This window comes from Heptranchias perlo, chromosome 3, assembly GCF_035084215.1.
Source record: "Heptranchias perlo isolate sHepPer1 chromosome 3, sHepPer1.hap1, whole genome shotgun sequence".
In the NCBI taxonomy this organism is placed as follows: domain Eukaryota; kingdom Metazoa; phylum Chordata; class Chondrichthyes; order Hexanchiformes; family Hexanchidae; genus Heptranchias; species Heptranchias perlo.
In genome coordinates this window covers 134,279,528-134,297,811 of record NC_090327.1, presented here as the reverse complement: position 1 = coordinate 134,297,811, position 18,284 = coordinate 134,279,528, and the positions used below count along the sequence as shown (strand labels likewise).

The following is an 18,284-nucleotide window of genomic DNA, read 5'->3' as shown; positions in this document are numbered from 1 at the left end:
CTGATAAACAACCGTTTACCACTACTCTCTGCTTTCTGTCCCCTCGCCAATTTTGTATCCATGCTGCCACTGTACCATTAATCTCATGGGCTTCAATTTTGCTAACAAGTCTTTGGATAGCAGCCTTTAATTTTGCTAACAAGTCTATGAGTAAGCATCCTTTTTAAAATGCAAACTATGTGAGGCCGAGATCGCAGGCCTTTGCAACTGAAGAAGGACACAAGCTGGTTCTTGCTCCTCCATGGCACTTGCCCAATATGTATCACCAGATACACCGATTTCAAACTGAATAAATCACCCAAGGGTGCATGTAGTTGTGCTTGCTTACAAATGGAGTGAGTGAGGCTGAGTCTTGGTTTCATGGGAAACGCTGAGCCTGTAGTTTCTTTAAGGACACTGATAGAAAGAGAAAGATATGTCAGAATGGTGACCGAAAATAACCACTGAGGCAGAGTTCACATAGCTAAAGTGTGTCACAGTGGTTTGATGCAATATACATGCACAAGTGAGTGAGCAAGAGGAGGAAGAATAACAAAAAAAAGATGGTACTAGCACTGAGATTTGGGGAGTCCTCCAGCTTCACTATGGCCAACTCTCACTATATTCTCAAGTGCCACCATCCCCCGTCTCCGCCCCTGCCCCAGCTCGCCTGCTGCTAAAATCCTCGTCCATGTCTTTGTTACCTCTAGACTTAACTATTCCAATGCTCTCCTGACTGGCCTCCCATCTTCCACCCTCTGTAAACTTGAGCTCATCCAAAACACTGCTGCCCGCATTCTAACTCGCACCAAATCCCGTTCACTCATCACCCCTGTGCTCACTGACCTACATTGGCTCCCAGTCCAGGCATGCCTCAATTTTAAAATTCTCATCTTTGTTTTCAAATCTCTCCATGGCCTCGCCCCTCCCTATCTCTGTAACCTCCTCCAGCCCTACAACCCTCCGAGATCTCTGCGCTCCTCCAATTGTTGCCTCTTGCGTATCCCCGATTTCCATCGCTCCACCATTGGTGATCGTACCTTCGGCTGCCTAGGCCCTAAGCTCTGGAATTCCCTCCCTAAACCTCTCCACCCCTCTACCTCTCTCTCCTCCTTTAAGATGTTCCTTAAAACCTACCTCTTTAACCAAGATTTTGGTCTCCTGTCCTAATATTTCCCTATGTGGTTCGGTGTCAGATTTTGTCTGATAACGCTCCTGTGAAGTGCCTAGCAACATTTTACTGTGTTAAAGGCACTATATAAATGCAAGTTGTTGTTGTTCATACTGACCGAGGAGCACTCCCTCTGACTTTGGTTTGCTTTCTCCAGTTATGCGGCACCTTTTCCTGCAAGCAAAAACACAGTCCTGAGACGTTGCAAGTTTGAAGAACAAGTGACTATCAATCGTCCACCCTGCATCCCAGCTTGTGTGTGAGAATGTGGTAAGCTTGCTTTGTGGCTTCACCTTTCCAAATGATAATACAACAATTCCAGTTTTAAATGGCAGTAATAAAGTGTGCCATGTTGCAATATGGGTAATGAATGGAAGCCTAGAAAGAGCTGTTTTCTGCGGCAATCAGCTTCCAGGTGTAATAAGGTGAGTTAAGCACTTTTAGTGGCCTGCATACTTTGTCCGTCTACTGAATGTAACGCGATGTTGGCTCGCCTTACCTTGGAAGACTTCCTCAGGCTGTTAACTTTTTTCCTCATTTGCCTCTGCCTGTTGAAGACTGCATTTACTCTGGTAGCCACCTCCTGTGAAGCAAATATTTATTCTGAGAGAATGGGTACCCTGAGATGCCAAAGAGAGCACCCCACCTCTGCTGCACTTCTGTGACAAGCACCTCCAAAACACATAAGAACATAAGAACATAAGAAATTGGAGCAGGAGTAGGCCAATCGGCCCCTCGAGCCTGCTCCGCCATTCAATAAGATCATGGCTGATCTGATCCCAACCACAAATCTAAAGAACACAAGAAGTCGGAGCAGGACCCGGCCACATAGCCCCTGGGCCCTCTCCGCCACCCACAGGGCATTGACCGATCCGAACTCAGCTTCATGTCCAATTTCCTGCCCGCTCCCCGTAACCCCTAATTCCCTTTACTTCTAGGAAACTGTCTATTTCTGTTTTAAATTTATCTAATGATGTAGCTTCCACAGCTTCCTGGGGCAGCAAATTCCACAGACCTACCACCCTCTGAGTGAAGAAGTTTCTCCTCATCTCAGTTTTGAAAGAGCAGCCCCTTATTCTAAGATTATGCCCCCTAGTTCTAGTTTCACCCATCTTTGGGAACATCCTTACTGCATCCACCCGATCAAGACCCTTCACAATCTTATATGTTTCAATAAGATCGCCTCTCATTCTTCTGAACTCCAATGAGTAGAGTCCCAATCTACTCAACCTCTCCTCATATGTCCGCCCCCTCATCCCCGGGATTAACCGAGTGAACCTTCTTTGTACTGCCTCGAGAGCAAGTATGTCTTTTCTTAAGTATGGAGACCAAAACTGTATGCAGTATTCCAGGTGCGGTCTCACCAATACCTTATATAACTGCAGCAATACCTCCTTGTTTTTATATTCTATCCCCCTAGCAATAAAAGCCAACATTCCGTTGGCTTTCTTGATCACCTGCTGCTCAGAGAATGGAGTAAAAACACAAAATGCGAGACATACTCAGCAAGTCAGGCAACATCTGTGGAGAAAGAAACAGAGTTGATGTTTCAGATTGTTGAGTTTTCGTCAGAACTGGAAGATGTTAAAGATTTAACAGTTTTTAAGCAAGTACAGAGCAAGGGAAAGGGGGAGGGGAGGAAAGAACAAAAGGGAAGGTCTGTGATCGGGTGGAGGGCAGGAGTGATTAAATGACAAAAGGGATGATGGTGCAAGGCAAGGGGGGTGGTAATGGGACAAGTAAGGAAACAAATAATGGGGCTAGAGGAGCTGTAAATGGCAACAGCAGAACCATCACCAGCACCTGCTGTCCGAAAAAATGGGAGCAGTGGTTATGATCTGAAGTTATTGAAATCAGTGTTGAGTCCGTAAGGTTGTAAAGTGCATAGTCAAAAGATGAGGTGCTGTTCCTCGAGCTTCCGTTGGGCTTTACTGGAGCAGTGTAGGAGGCCAAGGACGGAGAGGTCAGAGTGGGAGTGGGACGGAGAATTAAAATGGCAAGTGACTGTAAAGCCAGGGTCACGGTTGTGGACTGATTGGAGGTGCTCAGCAAAGCAATCACCTAATCTGAGTTTGGTCTCCCCAATGTAGAGGAGACCGCATTGTGAGCAGCAAATACAGAATACTAAATTGAAAGAAGTACAAGTAAATCGCTGTTTCACTCCTGGAAGGAGTGTTTGGGGCCCTGGATGGTGGGAAAGGGGGAGGTGAAGGGGCAGGTGTTGGATCTCCTGCGCTTCCACTGGAGGGTGCCGTGGGGAGGAGAGTGGGTGTTGGGGGTGATGGTAGAATGAACCAGGGTGTCGCGGAGGGAGCAGTCCCCTCGGAATGCTGAAAAGGGAGGGGAGGGGAAGATATGTTTGGTGGTGGCATCGCACCGGAGGTGGCGGAAATGGCAGAGGATGATACGTTGAATGTGGAGTCTGGAGGGGTGGTAGATGAGGACAAGGGGGATGGAAAGGGGTGAGGGCACAGAGAATGGAGGTGGCCTGTCCCTTTCTCCTGTCTTTTTATCTTCCTGCCAAGCGACAACAAGCCCTTTCAATAACAGCTGTAGCTGCATGCTATTTCCCACCCCATTGACAATGAGCTCCTGCAGGCCGGACGTGTCTTGGCTGGGAACTTTCTATGAATAGCTAATGATGCTGATCTCAGGAAATCCCATGAGATCAGCCCAGCTCAATTTTGCTGAAGTGAGATCTTACTGCTTCAATGCTTGGACCAGAAGATTTCCTCTTTTGTATGTGACTACTAATCCACAGCAAGCCCACCTCATTTTTATTCCTATTTTCTGACCTAATCTTTGCTGTAAGACTTGAGGTATTTTTGTAGTGTGAAGGTGTTGAAGATCCATATTCTTGAAGCATTTACTGGATCAACACCCAGTGTAAACTCAGGAAGGCAAATCACTCTGATAGTTTTCTGGCAAGGATGATTTTTCACAAATAATTCTTTTTCTAACTGATTCCCTGTGTTCTCTCTAGAAGTTTTCCAGTCTCCTGGGTGAAGGCTGGATTCAGCCTTTCCCACCTTATTTCTACTATCTCTGGTTTTGCTTGACTGCTCTGAAAACAATATCACACTTCAGCTCAGAACTTGAAGGGTTTGATTCCTGATGACTTTGATCTTTTTGGGCAGTAGGCTAATAGTTTGATGGGCTGTGCTGGTCTTGGTCAATTAACTCCTTGAGTAACTAAAGTGTTTTTGGCATGCTGCATAGTTTCCCTTTAACTTTTCATCCTATAAACTTAACGAAAGTTAAATTGGTATGTTTTTGTTTTTTTTCCACAAAATCAAATCGCCCCTTCATCTAATCTGCTTGAAATGTTGTCTGACCTCTGGGGATAAGGTTTGGAAAGTGGTCAGGTTTTAGGATGGCACACTGTCAGTGTACTACGCCAAGGAGGGCTAGGATACAGATTGAACCCTGTGGTTTCCTACATGCCAAGTTCCCAATCTCGGTTGGCATTGTGTAGGGATGAGTGCTGAGCAGAGCAGCTTATAGAGAAGGAAAGAACATTCAGTGAGATGCTTATCGCAGGCAATTTGCAGGCACCTCCTAATGGCTTATTACATAGCAATGCTGGCAAGTCTCCAGGAACAGGTTGCTTATCTGACTTCTTAACCAAATAGTGATGTATGATAGAGAAGAAATTTAAATAAATGTGCGTGTCGGGAGAAACTTTCTTAAAATCATAATTTTCTTACTGTAGTATGTTTTTGCCAATTTATTTCAAATCATTTTACTTTCTAGATGCTTCACATGGCTATAAATATACTGACAAATGCATACTGGTATCATAAAATATTAATTCACATCTGTTATAAATTTGGCAATAGCTGTTAGTATTTAGAACAGATCTCCAAAGATTGTGTAAATTCAAACCTAGTTTATGTTAATGTAGAAAAGATTATTTTCAGCAGAGCTGAAATTGTAGGAGTCTGTAGAGTGTCACTGATCATTTAAGACATTCCTCTATAACAGGGCTGAATAGCAGTTAGCAGTAAAGATGTTAATCACAGTTTACTCATTCAAATATATACTGAATGTTTTTTCCCTTTCTCATTTCCTTCTGTGCAATGTAATAACATTGTTGTCATTGTGAAAATTGGATATAAACACTTTGTTTTTTAGAAATATTGTTTTCACACAAACCATTACTTTGAATGTCTACAGAAAGCAATTCAATTTAGTAACCTTAGTAGTGAGACATGATGGCCATATAGGGAAATTACAACACAGGAACTGCAGTGTGTTGCTATAACACTTCAACGCACCTCTTCCTGCTTGTAGAGAAGGATACCATTAAAGGACGCCCAACCATATACTCTGCAGAGCTCTTCCTGTTCATGTGACCACAACAACATTGAACAACTGTGATGTAGCTTATTGCAATAATTGCAAATAAATATTGCAATATTGCAAAGGCTGCAATAGCAGTGCTGGCATATATGTCTGTGTACTGGTACTTGAACTTATAAATGTGGTAGTGTTACAGAATATAAATGCATGCTTACATTCTGTTTTGTTTGCATTAAAGTCCAATTGAAATTGTATCACAATTTGATTTTTTGCTAGATAATATAGGTAAATATATTTTTACCACTTTGAATAACAATTACAATCATTTAACACACAAAAATAACGTACCCATGAGTTAAATTAGTGCAATTCCAATTCACATTTTTCACTTGCAATATGCTACGCTTGGGAAAAGTGAATTAAGATCTCCTTCCATTAATGACAACTGAATGAGGAGGTCCAGCTCAAAGGCCATCACCATCAGCCCTTTTTAAAAATCAAGCAGTTACAAAGAATTATCATTAACTATAAAACCCTTTTCTTTATTTCTATCTTTCTGTTGGTTTTTACGAACATTTTTTTATAAAGCACTGAGTTGCTAACGTCATAGTTGAGTGGAACTGGTTTGGTGAAGTTACTGAGCCAGAGTATACGAAGCCATTGAATTAACATCAATTAGAGATATACAGGGTGGACTCACCCTGCACCTGTTCTGTGCTATTCCGACTCTGCAAAAAGTTGTTTATTGGATATAAAATTTAGTTTGTGCATTGACTACAGTACAATTACAGGAGTTTTAAGATTTGTACACAAACCGGACATATAAGGATAGATTTTGCAAAGCCCTGTACTGTTGTGATAGCCTCACATGCAGCCAGTGCATATCAGAGACAGGTGAGTCCCTTGTCTGCAATTTTCTATCCGTTACGATCAATAGACAGAAACTCTTTCCAATATCTGCAAAATTATAGACAAGTATTTTGTGTACTATGCTTAAAGGTGCAATATATTATACAGATGGAAATTCTAATCTGGCCAAATATTTTCATCAAATACCCGATACAGGGCAAAGCACCTACTCTCTGCATTCATTAAAGAAATAAAATCCCACAAGATAAAATGTTAACCAATTTTCTGACCAGGGTGAAGGACACAAACAGACAAATAGTGAAAATGTCTTTTCACCTAATGAGTATTTAATTACAAAAGATTACAATTTACATTTTATATAGGTTTTTTCTAAATGTACTCAACTCCACATCTACTTATCTTTGAGAGAAAACTTCTTGCAGTTGAGCTTTGTCAGAGTTATCAGCCCCAAGAACCTTCTATAAATTCTGGCCTGAGATTCTGTGGGTTTCCCTTGGTCTCCCACTGGAACTCCAGCTGGGGACCGGCAGAACTCTCGGGCATAAACAGCCATCTACACCTTTTCCCTCCGGGTTCAGCCAGTCTCCTGCCAGAGTTACAGCTAGCAGGAGACCAGTAGAACCCTGGTGGAATTTCAGAGCCTTGGTCTCAAAGAGCAATGGCACCCAAACCAACTCTTTCACTGGCCTGACCAAAGGAGATATGGCAGATGACCATCTCCAACAAGAGAGAGTCTAACCACCTCCCCTTGACATTCAATAGCATTACCATCACCGAATCCCCCACCATCAACATCCTGGGGGTCACCATTGACCAGAAACTTAACTGGACCAGCCATATAAATACTGTGGCTACGAGCGCAGGTCAGATGCTGGGTATTCTGTGGTGAGTGACTCACCTCCTGACTCCGCAAAGCCTTTCCACCATCTACAAGGCACAAGTCAGGAGTGTGATGGAATACTCTCCACTTGCTTGGATGAGTGCAGCTCCAACAACACTCAAGAAGCTCGACACCATCCAAGATAAAGCAGCCCGCTTGATTGGCACCCCATCCACCACCCTAAACATTCACTTTCTTCACCACCAGCGCACACTGGCTGCAGTGTGTACCATCCACAGGATGCACTGCAGCAACTCGCCAAGGCTTCTTCCACAGCACATCCCAAACCCCCGACCTCTACCACCTAGAAGGACAAGAGCAGCAGGCACATGGGAACAACACCACCTGCATGTTCCCCTCCAAGTCACACACCATCCCGACTTGGAAATATATCGCCGTTCCTTCATCGTCGCTGGGTCAAAATCCTGGAACTCCCTTTCTAACAGCACAGTGGGAGAACCGTCACCACACGGACTGCAGCGGTTCAAGAAGACGGCTCACCACCACCTTCTCAAGGGCAATTAGGGATGGGCAATAAATGCTGGCCTTGCCAGCGACGCCCACATCCCATGAACGAATTTTTAAAAAAAGATGATGGCCAGTGCAGTCAGAAAACTGAACTCATAGCCAACATGTCTGTCAAATTGTGCCCAGTAAACTTGAATAGTGTGAAACAATAATGCAATGTCCCTATGCAGCTGATTGCACAGTAACAAATAGATTTTTCATATTCTCATCCCTTGGGCTGCTCCCTGTCTCAGGGTATGATGTGTAGGGAAGATGGGCAGTTCCTTACCTCTGATGCCCATGTGTCCCATTTTCAGGTGCAAGAATGGCCTGATCTTTTATCAAGAGAGGAACATCCTGCAAGTGCGGCTTTCTCTCTTTTCAGTTGTTACGCCCCTTGGATACTGGATGATCTTCTACAATGCCATTGGTGCCCACTTCCTGCACTTCTTCTCCCCCTCTTCTCTCTCAGTCTTAATTCTGCTTTGTAGACAAAGCAATTATGGCTTCTTCAGAAGCATCAAACATGGATTTCAATGAAGGTGAATTATCTGTAGACATGAAAATATGATTTATGAAAGTTTGATGTTGAAATTTGAACCATCTGAAGAAGTATTTGAAAGATTGCATCATAACACATTGAACTATATGTTTTTTATACAAAATTTATGGAATGCAAATGAAAATGTACAATGAATGTTGTCTTAATGATTTGGGTGTAGTCTGTAATTTTTGCATCCAGATTGTAACTCTGTCAATTACATTGGGGTGAATATTTTAAAAGAGTGAAGGGCAAATTATATCTGATGTAAAGGAAGTCCTGTAATTAGTCAAGAATCAGGGGTCTGGCTCTCCTGTTGCTGATCAAGTGGGACAGTGGCCACTTTTATTTCTGCCATTGAAAATAATTTTGGATGCTGGAACTCCATCTGTTCCCAACCCTTTATTATGGACCATTTTGTGCTTTGCCACCCATTTTACATCACTGAGACACTTCCTACAGTCTTTTGTGCTCCCCTTGGAAATTACTTTTTGGGCAATATCAGCTAAGGTCATTTTGATGCCTCCCTTTTGGCTTTTTTTAAAAATTCCATTATTATTTCTTTTGTTTCCATAAATTCTTCAACTAACATATCAAGCTCATTGTTTATGCCTTCGCAGGATTCTCCACACCATTTTGCTTCTGTTCTCATCAAGAGGAAATAAAGTCTGAGTCATTACCAAAGGCAAATGGTTGATTTCCTGCTGTTAAGCAGTTTAATGTGCATGATTACATCTAATATTAGACTGGATTCTTTAATTTGCTATAAGAGGAAAATTAAGATTTAAAAAAAAAATAATAAATTTTGCATTAGCACTTTGCTGGTAATTGTGAGTAATGACCCTGCACTTACAGGTCCCACACAGGACAGTTCCGCCCACAGTCATTATTTCTGGTGCTTCAGCTTCAACTGTGAATGTTAATTCAGCTCCCTCACATTTTCTGCACGAGTGACTATCAGTAACCCTTTGAAGACCATTTTCTCAATGATGTCAGTAGCACTCAGAGTTTGAACGATAAATATTCAAATAAATCAGCCAAAAGATTAAAAAAATTAACAAAATCGTCTTAAAGTTAATGGTAATTCTTAGTGAATTTTGTGTGTTATTTTTAAAGTGGACTGACGTTATCAGTTCCATCTGTAGTTCTCAGTGGATGTAAATTCACAATAGAAAGATGGCACCTTATTTAGCAACTAAAGCAACACCACAGACCTGACAGGGCCAGTGTGAAGAATGGAAATAGTGAGCTCATGTGTGTGGGACGGCACTGACGGAGTTAAGTGTTATTTTAAACCGAATTGTTAAAGAAATGCAGTTCAAACTGACCACACTTATAATGGCTTGGTGCTTTTTCACTAGATGCAAATATTTAAAGTGTTTTTTGTTCATTGAGCATATCGCTGCTGCTTTTCAGAAGCAGTTCCACCTTCTGAATCCTGCTACTTTAGTCAACATTTTCAGTTTAACCATTTTCTACATTGTTGTCATTTCAATTACATAATTAATTTAGATCAATATCAAGTTTTGTCCCTTATCCTTCTGAGGGAGAGATTTCCCCAGTGCATGGTGTATTAAAAAAAATCATGAACTCATTCTTCATATACACGTATGATATTTTGTTATGCATAACGTACAAAGTGAATCGTCCTCCTCCCTCCCAGGTTGTCAGTAGGGGTATCATTGAACTGGGTTATAGAAATAAATATGCATGAATTAGTGGAACCTAATCTAACTTTGCCAATTAGTGTTAATAATTGTTACGACCATCAGATATTCATGGATATTTGGTTCAAAATCCTTAGAGATTTTGCTCTAAAAGCTGTAGAACTCCTTAGAGCTGATGTGATTGTGAGGTAGGATCTTGGATTCTCAGGGAACGTTTTCTCACTCTCCTCTATCTGTCTCTATTCTCCCTGACTCCAGGCATTGTGATGACATGTTTTTCTTCCTGGAAGTCTGTCCCTCAATCCCAGCCCAAGCCATGTTCAGACTTGTTGGGCTAAAAATAAGTTAGGGCACGTTTCTGAGTGTAGAAAGGCTGGCGGGCTCCCAGCGCGTGCCAGAAGCTGGAAGCTTGCCCAGAATTAGGCCTCGGGCCTCATTTCAATATTACTTATGAACTGTTGGCGCCTGTCTTGCCTTCAGAGGCAGCTCGCTAGTTTGGGAATCTCTAGTTTGGGCCATTCCCCTCTTCGGCAGCGACCCTCAGGTAAGTCTTGAGAGGGAGGCAGACTGGGGAATAGGAGGAGGCTAAAGCGTGCTGGTAGTGACCCGCAGTAGTGCTATGGAGCTGGGAGGAGCACTCCTGCTTCTCCTGGCTCCACATGAAGGCAAGTATAGAAAACATATTTACATTTTCGTTGTGGCCTCCAGTGGTCGCTTTAAGGACCTCTGGTTAAGCCACACGTAGAACCGGTAATCCTGAGCAGAGCAGGCCCAACACCAGATCTGCGCCGGGCAGATGAATTTCAGTGCTACCTCTGAGCCAAGGCTGACACAATAATGCCTAAACTCTTTACATATAGCAGACAACTCTTGCATTCAAAAGACAGTGTCAGCTACCTAAGTATTTGTGTGTGCGATCACTTTTGATTTGTATATGTATACAATATAGACAACAACCTGCTCCTAACTCAACATACTGCAATCTATGACTTTATCAACCCCTGGGCATCCCTTGTGGAACTCCTAGCTTTCAGGGACCCCAATTTGAAAACCTATGTTGAAAACTAAAAGCAAAAACATTATGCAGCATCTCGAAGGCTGGCAACCCTTTCAAAGATTAAGAAAAATATAACTATAAAGATTTATTTTTGAACTTGCGTGTAAAAGGATAAACTGAAGGTGGAGTTCCAAAAAGAATTAATTTTGACATGCAATATGGACAAATTTTTTTTTTAACATGTTGGCTAATTTCATCTTCCTATTGTTCTGTGGAGCTCTGGGTAGAGGCATCAGTACTGAAAAGCTGCTCTGGGGCTCCCTCAGATTAGATATTTTGGGTCAGTGGCACTTACACAACCTTAGCATTCCTTTTAAGCTGGTCAGCTGCTGTCTCATGGGACGTCTGAGTGGCAACAACTGTGAGATGAGGAGAGTGTCTGGAAATTTGTCCATCCAGTGACCAAGATAATCAGCGAGTCAACTTTCCGGAACATTTGTGCTCAGATGGTTGGCATATTTGTATATATCTGTTGCAAAGATATTATCCATCTGGGTAAAGGCAATCGGGATTGCAGCCTGAGATTTCTTTTTGGAGTAATCCAATACTGTATCCTCCTTCTGCTGTCATGGCTTATCGTAGAACGATGTCTCATTATGGGAGGAAGTTGATGATCGGGGTTGGAGGCTGATCTGATCCACATCCTCGTCCATTAAGCTGCCTTTTGTCTTTCATGCTGACTTCTGGCATTTTCTGTTTTTATTTCAGACTTCCACCATTCACTTTTTTTATTTTGGATCTCCACTATGGTGGGCTCCTGTAACTCCGGTGGTTGTGAGATTTGAAAAGGTCTCGCAGCATCTGTATGGATTTCAAAAGACAATTATGGCGGAAATTCATAAGCAGACCATGTACCTTAGCCTGTGCCTTTTTGTCTCTGTCGCACTGAGCTAATGTAGGCCAGATCCAACAATTAACCTTGATCGTGATTAATTGTTTATTGAAGAATACGTACGACACTCACAACATCTCTTGTTAGTTCAGAAGATGGCAAATATGTTGGACAAGTTTGTAAATAAATTCAGAACTGTAGTTTAGCATCTATAAATAAAATGATTTATGAAAGTAAAAAAAGACTTAAGTGAAATACCAAGACTTATACAATCCACCCATTACAGAAAGCTGCTTTTAACAGTTTCTTGGAATGGAACAATTTCTTTGGATGAATTAGCTAAGTCTTCTCTTATTCCTTGGTACACAGTCCATGCCTCAAGGTATGGTCTTTTGGGATGAGATGTCGCATGTAGAATATGTAAACCGTAAGCATCCACAGAGCTTGGTGCATCCTCAGCAGAACTAAAAACTAATAGCCAGATCTGTGATATTTATCTCGTGGAACCTTTTTGATGTATTTTTTAAAGCAGTCAAGCAAACCACAATGTTTACTTTTCTTACATTGACAAAAGGATAATGGCTTGCAACAGTTATGTTTTACAAAAAATGTACAGCATAGAAACAGGCCACTCGGTCCATGCTGGTGTTTATGCTCCGCGTGAGTCTCCTCCCACCCTTCTTCATCTATCCCTATCAACAAACCCTTCTATTTTCTTCTTCCTCATGTGTTTATCTAGCTTCCCCTTAAGTGCATCTACGCTAGTCACCTCAACTACTCCTCGTGGTAACGAGTTCCACATTCTTACCACTCTCTGAGTGAAGACGTTTCTCCTGAATTCTCTATCGGATTTATTAATGACTATCTTACATTTATGGCCCCTAGTTGTGGTCTCCCCACAAGTGGAAACAACGTCACTACGTCTACCCAACAAACCCTTTCATAATCTTAAAGACCTCTATCAGGTTACCACTCTGTCTTTTTTCTAGAGAAAAGAGCTCCAGCCTATTCAATCTTTCCTGATAGGTATAATCTCTCATTTCTGGTATCATCCTAGTAAATCTTTTTTTGCACCTTCTCCAGTGCCTCTTTTTATTGTGTAGAAACAAGAACTGTTGGCAGTAATCCAAGTGTGGTCTGACCAAGGTTCTGTCCAAGTTTGGCATAACTTCTCTGCTTTTCAATTCTATCCCTCGAGAAATGAACCCTAGTGTTTGGATTGCATTTTTTTTAATGGTCTTATTAACCTGCATCACTAGTTTTAGTGATTTGTGTATCTGTACCCCTCCAGCAGGAGCATTTTCCACCGGACTATTTTCACACATGGCCACAACCAGAAATTTCTTACCTGTCTGATAAAAGCTGCATCCATTAACATTTTAAACATGCTTCCCTGTCATTAAAGTGGATCACCTCCCAACTATTTTTTGGATGGTAACCCTGCATGTAAATGGAATGTCTCTGGTCTATCATTTTGTACTGAGCAAAATGAACAATCTCAAGTGTTTCAATAATATAAAACCCAAATACCTATTCCTATTTTTAATCATACCATCCAAATCCTCCAGCCTCCATAACAGATTCTGGAAAATATCAAACAATTTATTTTACTCATAGCAGATGGTATTGTCCAAGGAATAATTCTTAATCAATTGAAAAATCAACTTGCACGAAAGCAGATGTATTTTTACATCTTACCTAGTGCCCACTTACTAAAGTATCTAAGTGCAATTTATTCCTGGTGTGGCATTGAAAGTGACTGTGCTTTTCTTCTTTCTGCAGCTCAATCTGGACCATTTGAAGTTTTGCTTACAATTCATCAATAGCAGTACCAGCTAAGAGTCTATGGGGGAAAAATTCGATAAGGGTCCGTTTTGGGCGGTGTTAGCCCGATGCGCTACCACCCCGCGTCCGACGGACCCTGTGCAGGTAGGACGCAAGTTTGGATCCAACGGAGGACTTGCCTGCAATCAGCGTTCCTTTCCAGGCCTTGCACGTGGAATCAATGCAATTCGTACTTTCCACCACCAGAGGCAGCTCAATCTCTTAAAGGGAGGCTGTTTCTTAGAAATCTTTTAAAGGTAGCTGGTACCTGTTATTTGCTGAAAATAACAGTCTACTGTCTGCATGGAGTCAGAACAGAGATCAGACATCGCACATGTAAAACACAGATGCAGATCCCATCCCTATGTTTACACACTGATGAGTTTGTTAAAACATTGAATAAAGGTTACACACTACTAAATCCCACATCCTCCAATCTGCACATCAGATCTCTCCAATCTGCTGATCTGAGTTGGTACCAGGCCTGCGAGAGTGCATACACCAAGGTTCTCTGTTGATGCACGAGAGACCTTGGGTGCAAAAGGAGGGACATCCTTTATCCGCAGGGTGGGTGGGGTCAAGAGGCCCTCCAGGCATATACTCAAAAGACAGTGGGAGTCAGCAGGGGATGAAGTCAATGCCAGGTGCACAGCATCATGAACATGGATGCAGTGCAGGAAGTGACATGAATGGGCAAGGTGAGTGAGGTCAATTGTCAAGTGGTGTCTCCTACCAACTGCACCACGCACTACACCCCCATCACCCACATATCAAGAATCTCTTTCCATCAGTACTCAACTCTTCCAATCAGATGCTTCCTCTCACCCTTACATATTACCACTGTTTCAAGCCGCCCACCCACAACTTACAGGCCACACACACTGGCAGCTATTCAACCATGACAGGCACAGGTCCTGCTTTCTTGCAGAAGAAGGTGGCGCATTGCAAGAGGCAGGAAATGGCTGTGGCATTTCGCCCCTCGAGCCTGTTCCACCATTGAATGAGATCATGGTGGACCTGTGACCTAACTCCATAGCCCCATATCCCTTAATATCCCTGGTTCACAGAATTCTATCAATCTCAGATTTAATATTCACAAGTGAGCTAGCATCAAGTGCCACCTGCAGAAGAGCGTTCCAAACATCTCCCACCCTTTGCGTGTAGAAGCATTTCCTAACTTCACTCCTGCATGTCCTGGCTCTAAATGTTAGGCTATGTCCCCACGTCCTAGTATTGAAGTCTAGGAGACCTCCAAAAACAGTTAGAAATGTCTCTGCAGCCAGAGGCAATAATCCAGCCACCAACCTGTAAATCCTGCATGGTCCCTTTAAATAGCACCGGTTGTGGAGGGTCCTCCAGGCACTCTATGACACGTATAGATGGTCGGGGTTAAGACTGTGTGTTGAGTTGAGCGTTAAGTCCCAAAATGGCATCTATCACTTTAAATCAGCGTTGCACACTGATTGAAGCAATTTTCTCCCTACTTTACATGATTCCAGCGTTTGTTATCTGCGCCTGCGCAAACTCCTATACCAAGATGGCGTCCGGCGCATGTCACGCAGGAAACATGCGTGCGCATCCAAGACGCCATCTTGGATGTCGGAGAGGCCGTGTAGCGCCGAAACAATGGGCGCTACACGGCCCAATTTAGTGCCCAATGACTTCAGGGGAGATAAGGGAAGGGGAGGAAAATGAAACTCTTAACACAAGATGAAACATTAAAGGTAATTTTCTAACTTTGTGCTTCCGCTAGGGAAGGCTTGCCTGACGCTTGTACATAATGGAAAATGGAACATGCGCTGCACATGATTTTCAACCATTCATTTAAATACTTTGGAAAATCATGTGCAGCATGCAACCAAGTTTCCAGTAGGGGCCCCCGACTGTCAAACCTTCTCCAGCAGAGAAAATTGTCCATATTGATTTCCAACGGTACAAAATGCTTTTGAAATACAGAAAATGTTGGGAACACTCAGCAGGTCAGGCAGCATCTGTGGAGAGAGAAAGAGAGTTAACGGGCATGATTTTAGCATGGAGGTGGGAAGTCAGCAGGTGGGTCAATAATAACATGGGAAACCCGGAAGTAATTTGAGGGCGTCGGATGATGCGATGCCACTCTGAGGAATCGATGCCTCCCATTTCCCCTGATTGTTCTTGAAGTCATGAAGGTCCCGGAAGACAACAGAAAACAATATGAATATTCATCGGAAAGGTGACAATTTTTCCAATGACCATACTGAGGCCTGGCACAGTTCACTCATCGATAAAATCAATTCATTACGTGTGTGAAAGATGTTGAATTTCCGTTACCAGCCATCTGCGGGTTCCCAGTCTCCATCTCCGATGGCGAGTCATGCAACTGTTTCACTTATTTCCATGTCCTCCTCCTCCACACTTGTCAGCTCAACAACAACAACAACTTTCATTTATATAGCGCCTTTAACGTAGTAAAACATCCCAAGGCATTCATATGTGGTGGATCACCTCCAGTTCTGGTTCTCTCCCTTGCGTTTTGTGCTCTCTTCTACAAGGGGAGAAAGAACAGACCTGAGTGACTGACGGTGACATTTTCACCTTATGAATGCATTGCTTTGGGTGAGGCTGACAATGAAACAGATGCATCAGAGGGCGACTATCAGACAGATACGTCACATTGCATCAGGATTGGGGTGAGTGGCAGTGGTGGGTGTATAAATGGGGAGTTGAGGAAGTACATAGAAAGTGAAGGGTGGTTGACGCTGTGAGGAGTTATGTGATGGAGTAGGCTTGCCAAAACAGAGTGAAAGAAGGGGGGGTTCTTGCACAACACAGGATGTGGATGAATCAGCAAATGTACTCACTTTTCCTGACCTGCTTAGGTCACTAAAACACTTCCAGCGCTGCAGCCTAGACCTGGGCACCGTGCTCCTGCTGCTCACCTCTGCTGCCACCTCCAGCCACGCTTTCTAGATTCAATTGAAGGCACTTAATTTTACTTCCGGGTTTTGCGTTTCCAAGCTGTGCAGCGGGCGGACTGCACACCCGCATGACGCAATTTAAAGCCCACTATTTAAACGGTCAATGCAACAATGGATTTTGGAGGAAAAAGCGAATTGGAAGGACAGAAAGAAAAGGCCACACTCAGACACCTCCCTTAAGAAACTATTGGCTGCTGTAGTAGCGGCAGGAAAAGCAGGAGGAAGGTGCTACACCCAGGTGACAGGAGGAAGAAACCTGCTTCTGCCACCAAGGAGGTGTGGCTGGAGGTGGCAGGAAAGGTGAGCAGCGGGATCACGGTGCCTAGGTCTAGGCTGCAGTGCAGGAAATGTTTTAGTGGCCTAACCAGGTCAGGAAAAGTGAGTACATGTGCTGATTCACCCACATCCTGTGGTGTACAACAACCACCCCCCTCCTCTCACTCTGTCTTGGCAAGCCTACTCCATCACATAACTGCTCACACACAGTTAAGTTGCAGCATCAACCACCCTTCACTCTCTATGTATGCAACCCCTCAGATAATGAAGCAGTCCGTGCCCGCATGCAGCAAGACCTGGACAACATCCAGGCTTGGGATGATAAGTGGCAAGTAACATTCGCGCCAGACAAGTGCTAGGCAATGATCATCTCAAACAAGAGAGATTCTAACCACCTCCCCTTGACATTCAATGGCATTACCATCACCGAATCCCCCACCATCAACATCCTGGGGGTCACCATTGACCAGAAACTAAACTGGACCAGCCACATAAATACTGTGACGACAAGAAAAGGTCAGAGGCTGGGAATTCTGCGGCAAGTAACTAATCTCCTGACTCCCCAAAGCCTTTCCACCATCTACAAGGCACTTGCCTGGATGAGTGCAGCTCCAACAACAATCAAGAAGCTTGACACCATCCAGGACAAAGCAGCCTGCTTGATTGGCACCCCATCCACCACCCTAAACATTCACTCCCTTCACCACTGGCGCACCGTGGCTGCAGTGTGTACCATCCACAGGATGCACTGCAGCAACTCGCCAAGGCTTCTTCGACAGCACCTCCCAAACCCGCGACCTCTACCACCTAGAAGGACAAGGGCAGCAGGCACTTGGGAACAACACCACCTGCACGTTCCCCTCCAAGTCACACACCATCCCAACTTGGAAATATATCGCTGTTCCTTCATCGTCGCTGGGTCAAAATCCTGGAATTTCCTTCTTAACAAAACTGTGGGAGAACCTTCACCACACGGACTGCAGCAATTAGGGATGGGCAATAAATGGTGGACACACTAGCGACGCCCACATCCCATGAACGAATAAAAAAAAGCTTCCTCAACTCCCCATTTATGCACCCACCACTGCCACTTACCCCAATCCTGATGCAATGTGATGTATCTGTCTGATAGTCACCCTCTGATGCATCTGTTTCATTGTCAGCCTCACCCAAAGCAATAAGGTGAAAATGTCACCGTCAGTCACTCACAGGTCTGTTCTGTATCCCCTTGTAGAAGAGAGCACAAAACGCAAGGGAGAGAACCAGAACTGGAGGTGATCCACCACATATAAATGCCTTGGGATGTTTTACTACGTTAAAGGCACTATATAAATGAAAGTTGTTGTTGTTGAGCTGACAAGTGTGGAGGAGGAGGCTATGGAAATAAGTGCGACAGTTGCATGACTCGCCATCGGAGGTGG

At 43.5% G+C, this 18,284-nt stretch overlaps 1 long non-coding RNA gene across 1 annotated transcript; it reads right to left on the bottom strand.

Moving 5' to 3' along the window:
- Positions 1 to 1,265: 1,265 nt before the first annotated feature.
- On the bottom strand, positions 1,266 to 11,833 carry LOC137307315 (uncharacterized). Its single transcript, XR_010959105.1, has 4 exons — positions 11,270 to 11,833; positions 7,999 to 8,260; positions 1,650 to 1,733; positions 1,266 to 1,324 (listed from the first exon to the last, which is right to left on the bottom strand). It is a non-coding gene; the product is annotated as an uncharacterized lncRNA (long non-coding RNA).
- Between the last annotated feature and the right edge of the window lie 6,451 nt (positions 11,834 to 18,284).